We start from the raw sequence: 6,020 nt of genomic DNA on the forward strand, positions 1-6,020 counted from the left end.
AGGGTTACTGTGAGGATTAAATTAGATAATTAAATACATTAGATAATGCATGTGAAACACCATGACTATAAGGATTACCAAGGAGAGTGTCCCCTTCTGTCTTTCCTACAGCCCTGTGAGTCAGGCCCTGTTTTTGCAGATGAGACTACTGGTGTCCTCAACGAGAGGGTTTTTGGGACACACCATGCATGTGCACTAGATTAACATAAGATGAGCAGAGAATGGGAGGGGAGGAGGGGGAGTGACTTTAGGCTCCTCTTTCCAACAGTAGAGAGAGAAGTAGATGGAGCTGGCCCAGTCCAAGCACAGAGTCCAGACATACTCTCTGCTGCATAACGTTTGCTGCGGCGGCGGCAAGTGCACAGAGAGAAAGAACCTCGGTCATCATAACAAACTGGGATCTGGTTCATATCTGATTGGGAGGGAGAGGCTGAAGAGGCTAAGATGTCCCCTCCATCACCAGCATACGATGCTGGGGTGAGGAATGCCATTCTGCTTCTCCCAGCATCCACAGTAGCATGCTATGGCCCTGGGTCAGGACAGGCCTAGGGCAGGAATTGCTGGCCCCAACTGCTGCCTCTCTTCCTGAGGATATAAAAGGAGAGAAGCTCTGTTCTTAGGAGCAGCCCTTCTCATTCCACTTCCATTCTGCAGTCCCCACACTGAGCACTGAGGACCCAAGAACAAGAGAGCACAAAGCTGTCCAAAATCTGCAGACTAGAGGACACCAACATTGCCAAGCTCTGTGACAGAGGCTGGTGCACAAGGCTATAGAACCCAAAGGAGATGAGACAGGTTTGCCTTTGGATAGTTGAGTAAGGCATCACAGTGAAATAATCATTTGGCCTGGGCAATGCAGAATAAATAGGAGTTTACTGAGTGGAGAATGGGATGAGGGCAGGCATATAAGTTTGGTGTGACTGCTGCAAGTCATGCACATGCTGAGGGGAGGGGTGTGGTGCTGTGGTGAGGCTCTGAAAGACTGAAGGGACTCTGTGGGAGAAAGTCTCCCTTTCTTCTCCCTTCCTCTCTTTCCCCAATGCTTCTAGGGAGCAAAGATCATGACTAGGAATCCAAGGCCCTAGAGAACTTTATATCTGGTTTGTGTAATCACCCTTTCATTTTACACCAGGAGAAACTGGGGCATGCCTGCCAGACATGACTTACTGAGATGAAGCAAACTTCTGGAAAAACTTCTTGTGAAATATTCTAGATCACCGGCAGGATCCTCCAAGTCCAGAAGAAATATACTGGAGCAACCTCCTGTTATTCTCACAGTGCTTCAGAGAGGCAGTTCTGGGCTCCGAGGACCTTGAACTTGCACTGAGCCTTTAGATCTTCCCACTATGTGTTCTGATCTACACTTTCTCCTCGTCTCATGGTAAATTGCTCATGAAATGGATCAAATAGTGCAAAGGAAGTACAAATGTACGTTGTTTAGGCCACAGATATATTCTGGAAATTTGTATGTCAATCTAGTTTTGCCAATTCAATAGACTCTTAAAGAAATTAGAGAGATTTGTCATTTAATAGAGTTCAAACCTGCCTCTTTTTATAAAGTGAAGGGTCCTTTGTAATGCAAATAACATCTTCTTTCCCTGAACAGAAATTCTGTCTTAGCTTTCTTGAAGTGAGACACACCTCTATGGAGCAAAATGTGGGACTTACGTGCAGTATTTTAAATGCATGCTAGCGTCCAACCCTGCCTTTGTTGTAATCATTTGCTTTGGTGTTCTTTGTTGATACCAAGTATTGTTTTGGCCAGTAGAGGGCCCTCAAGATAGAAAATGACTGCAGAATCCTAAATGTGTTCCCTGAGCCCAGACTTCAGCTCACACCCAGATTTTTGAGTATGCAGCATTTCTTGCAAATCGGATTTAACTGAAGAGAGTAGCAGTAGCATTGATGTTTCTTTTATTTAGGAATTTAAGCATAAAAGAAACCTCTATTTAAAAGAGCAGCTTTTGGATTATAGTCTATTTGGAGCTGGAAAGGGGGTGCTAATCTTGTATGTGAAGAGTGATCTCGCAGAATTCAGAACAGCTTAGGAGAGTGGAGCTTTGAACAAAGGTTATTCCTCTGTGTAAAGAAAAACATGCCAAAATGCATGGAGTAAAGTGGGGCAATAGAATTTATTTTTGTAATGGGGAATTGAGAGTTAGGTAGGACTAGAATAATAGCTTGGAAGGTTGACATCTTAGACATAGTAAAGCACAGAATCACTACTGTTAATTTTCATGACACATTTTTTTTCTCCTGCAGTTTTTCTACTCTGATGTTTGAGTCTAGTTCAGATATTTTTATTTTGCAGAATGTTGACAAAACACCTTAAATTCTGAACTCAAAAATGTCAATGAATACTGAAATTTTTCATATCCTGTCCCCAATGGATCAAAACACAAACTTGTTGCAAAACTAGGTAAAAATGAGAAAAAAAAAAGTGTCAAGGAAAGAGTCAGAAGAGAAATATGGGTCAGTGAATAGGTTTTCTCAGTTTGTAAAACAAAGAGAATTCATCAAAACTCTCCACAGCAGATCAATATCAAACCAGACTAGAATAAAGTCTCATCTTCTAATTTTTTAAAGCCTGAAACAAAAACTAAAGTTGATTGTATTGATTTGCATGGTTCTCCTGAACTAATAATTTTCTAACACCAGAACAGGGCAGCTGCAGTGACAAGTGGACCTATACAGGTATTGAGAATTAGTTTGGGCCCTAACAAAGTAAGCACTTGGGTCCTATGGAAACACGGCCACTGGGGATATAGTTAGTTTATGGCAAGATCTGTGAAGACTGAGTTGGTGCTTATATTATTTGTCCAACTGTAAAATGGGAATAAATCTTTTTCTGACTCATCCTGTAAGTTTCTCGGTCCTATGAAGAGGACAGTTCTTTCCATATTTATTTTGGGGTGAAATGGAAGATTGGGAAGAATTAGGCCAAAAAGAGAACCTCTATTTCCCTTTGAATTTGAGAGTTTATATGAACAGACAGATTGACATCAGACCATATTAGTAGACTTTCCTCTTCTGGGCACCTCAAAGTGGTCAGCAGAGAGCTGAGGGAGTGTTTAGCAGATGAGTGTAAGAGGAATAAAGGGGTTAAAGAGATTGTAAGCCTGGAACTTTTCATGTGACCAGAGCTCTTTCTCTTTTATAGTAACCCTTCATTGCCTGTGTGTTGTTGAGAAGGACTGTTCATGTGGTTGTAGCTCACAATTTTGCTTCCAGCCCAGGAACAATGACTGGGAGTAAAGTTTAGGACCCACCCAATTCCGATTGTGGGTAGTAGGATGCAGTTTGGATCGTATTCTAGCAGTGATATCTTCTGGCAATGAGCTCCTCAGGAACTGTAGAGAAGGGTTTAACTGTAAGGCTGGGGGAATATAGATAGTTTATGGCAAAATCTGTGAGGACTGAGCAGGTTGACTGAAATCAGTTATTTAGGGGATTAGGCTATATGAGGGGTAATCGGGAGAATCAGACTTCTCAGAATTACCCCCCAAACTGGGAAAAAGTCAAATCAGGGTCTGGAATCCTCTCCCTGCTTCTGAATTCACATCTTTCATTGTCTTGAATACTCGTTTGATATTAAACATACATTTTCTTTTGACATATTTGTATTTTTTTTTTTTAACTAATGGTTATGCTGAGTGAGTGCTGGGCACCTAACAGGCAGGCAGTAAATATTTGCTTAATATTGAAAGAATTCCATGGCTTTGCTGTCAGTATGACTCCTATTCAGAATCCATCTCCAGTGCCCCATTCATATGAGGCTGAGTGGATTTCACCTTAAAGGTTGATCAAGTCCTGCCTGACCGGAATGGTGTCTGTGAATGCTGAAACATTCCCAGACATGCTGAGTAAAAACCTCCTTAGCAGGAAAGAAGGACGGCTGGGGGAAGTGCAGCTGGGAGTTTTCCTAGAGAGGCAGTGTGATTTCTTTGTTCTGGTAGATTTCAGCCAGAAGGAACAGCAAATTTCACTGTCTGCAAACCACCAACCAGCTATTCCCCTCCTCCTTTATCTCCTTCCTCCCCAACCTAGGAATTCATTTGCTGTTTCTCCTCCTCCTCTGCCCCAGAGCAGTCCCTGGGGACAAAGCTCTTTGTTATGAACACTCCAAGACCATACAAAATTGCACAGTCTCCAGGGCAAAATCAGGGCTGTCCTCCCAGTAGAGTGATTGCCCGTGCAGAGACCCCCACCTGTTGATCTTCCCCTTCCCCGGGGGCGAGCCGGTAATCTGCATTGTGCTTGAGACTCACGCGTTTCCACAGCAGGCTCAGCAGATGGCGATGGTGAGCAAAGCCATCACCTCCGTTCCCCCGCCCTTCTTCACCACCAGAGCCTTGCTTTTCTAAAGCGAAAACAGATGTTTTCATCATTTCTGGATTTAGCATGTGACTTGCAGTTCATCAGTGTGCCGACATAACCCAGAGTTGTGCGTCCCCCTCATTCGCCCGCAAAATAAAAAATTCTTACTTAAACGAGCCTTCCTCCTAAGTGAGCCAGTGACACATGCTCTGTTTAATCCAAGGGACACGTGTTTAATCGAGCTCCGACTGCAACTGCCTTTGTAGCCAGCCCTGGCTCTAAAATTGGGACGTTGTTGTCTTTTTTCTTCTTTTTCTTTTCTTTCTTTCTTTTTTTTTCTCCCCCGGAGAAAAGCCAAGGCAGTCATACTAGCTATCTTTACACCAAATGCTGTGGAGAGGCGCTAACTTTTTAAAATAGCCCTGGTCTGGCTGGCTGGGGAAGGTGTCTGCATGTGGGCCAGTGACTCAGGAACAAAACAGGAAGGCCAAGGAGGCGCGCCCTATTCCCTGCTTCCACCAAAGGTGGCAGCGTTGGCCGGGCATGGCCTGTTCCGCTGGCCAGCCCCAAAGCAGGGCCCTTTTCCTTTCTGTGGCCTCAACATTATTAGCTCCAGATGAGTTTTTGCAATTGTAATATTTGGTTTAACCCAATCTGCCCGATTGCGTCAGCACACGTTCAAATACAGCCGTCTGGAGTCTAACCAGACATCAGAGGCATGTGTCAGAGGGTGTCAACATTCCTTACCCTTTGAAAGAATTTTTTTTTTTTTAAAGAGAGAGATTGTTTTATCCCAAAAAACTAAAGAAAGGTGAGCCAGAATGGGACTGGGGTGCCGGAGAGGGAGCCAGCAGGGTAAATTTAGGGGACACCATAACAATAGAAGTTTGTGGGCTGAAACCTGCTGGAGCGGAACTGGATTTATTTGTTAAACTAGGAAGGGAACTCTTGGATCTTTGAAGGTTAGAGCAAATAAGCAAAACTGGTGCGCAGTTGGTTTTCTAAGAGAAGAGCGCTTCAAGTCACATAGCTGCTATTGTCAGACACAGGACACACATTATTTGTCTGTGGATGGGCCTCTGCTTCGACTTGGCCTGACTACTCAGGAAGAGGGCCAAGGAGGAGGGGCCACTGCATTTTAACACACAGGTTTGCTGGGTACCCTGAGTCTCCACACTAAGAATGCAGACTGGGTTTCCCAAAGACACCAGCTGAAGCCCGAGGGGGACCCAGTTAGAAGATAGAGACCCACCTGAAGTCTTCTGGCTAGTGGATCCCCTGGAGTCCTCAGGTGCCTTGTAAACAGCCCTGTTGCTCTCATTGCCGCACTCTGTAGTTTGACACTGGAGAAACCCGGACCTCTCTGGTGGTCTCAGGGTTTTATAGATGTGTCAGCTAAGGCTAAAAACTCTCTCCAAGCCCTGGGGCATGATAGCAAAATGTGCAAAGGTAGCCCAGGAATCCTGCTGCAATCACCAAACTAGAAAGGGTATCTTGCTTTCCTTAGCTGAGATGGAAAAACTTGGCATTAGGAGAGAGCCTCCATCATTCAGTTTTCCCCACCCCCACCTGCACCCCACTTTAAAATCTGTACTCAAATTATTCAAACACCTCTCTCAAGGCTGCAGAAAGATTCCTGCTAGCCAACTGCAGGGAGCCTGACTGTTACCCTGCAGGTCTCTGGCTAGACAGGGTACTGATCA

At 44.5% G+C, this 6,020-nt stretch overlaps 1 long non-coding RNA gene across 1 annotated transcript; it reads right to left on the reverse strand.

Moving 5' to 3' along the window:
* Nucleotides 1-3,864: 3,864 nt before the first annotated feature.
* LOC118602923 lies at nt 3,865-4,858 on the reverse strand. Its single transcript, XR_004951009.1, has 2 exons — nt 4,486-4,858; nt 3,865-4,360 (listed from the first exon to the last, which is right to left on the reverse strand). It is a non-coding gene; the product is annotated as an uncharacterized LOC118602923 (long non-coding RNA).
* Nucleotides 4,859-6,020: the final 1,162 nt, after the last annotated feature.

Source organism: Rousettus aegyptiacus, unplaced genomic scaffold (assembly GCF_014176215.1).
Source record: "Rousettus aegyptiacus isolate mRouAeg1 unplaced genomic scaffold, mRouAeg1.p scaffold_m13_p_5, whole genome shotgun sequence".
NCBI classification, from domain to species: domain Eukaryota; kingdom Metazoa; phylum Chordata; class Mammalia; order Chiroptera; family Pteropodidae; genus Rousettus; species Rousettus aegyptiacus.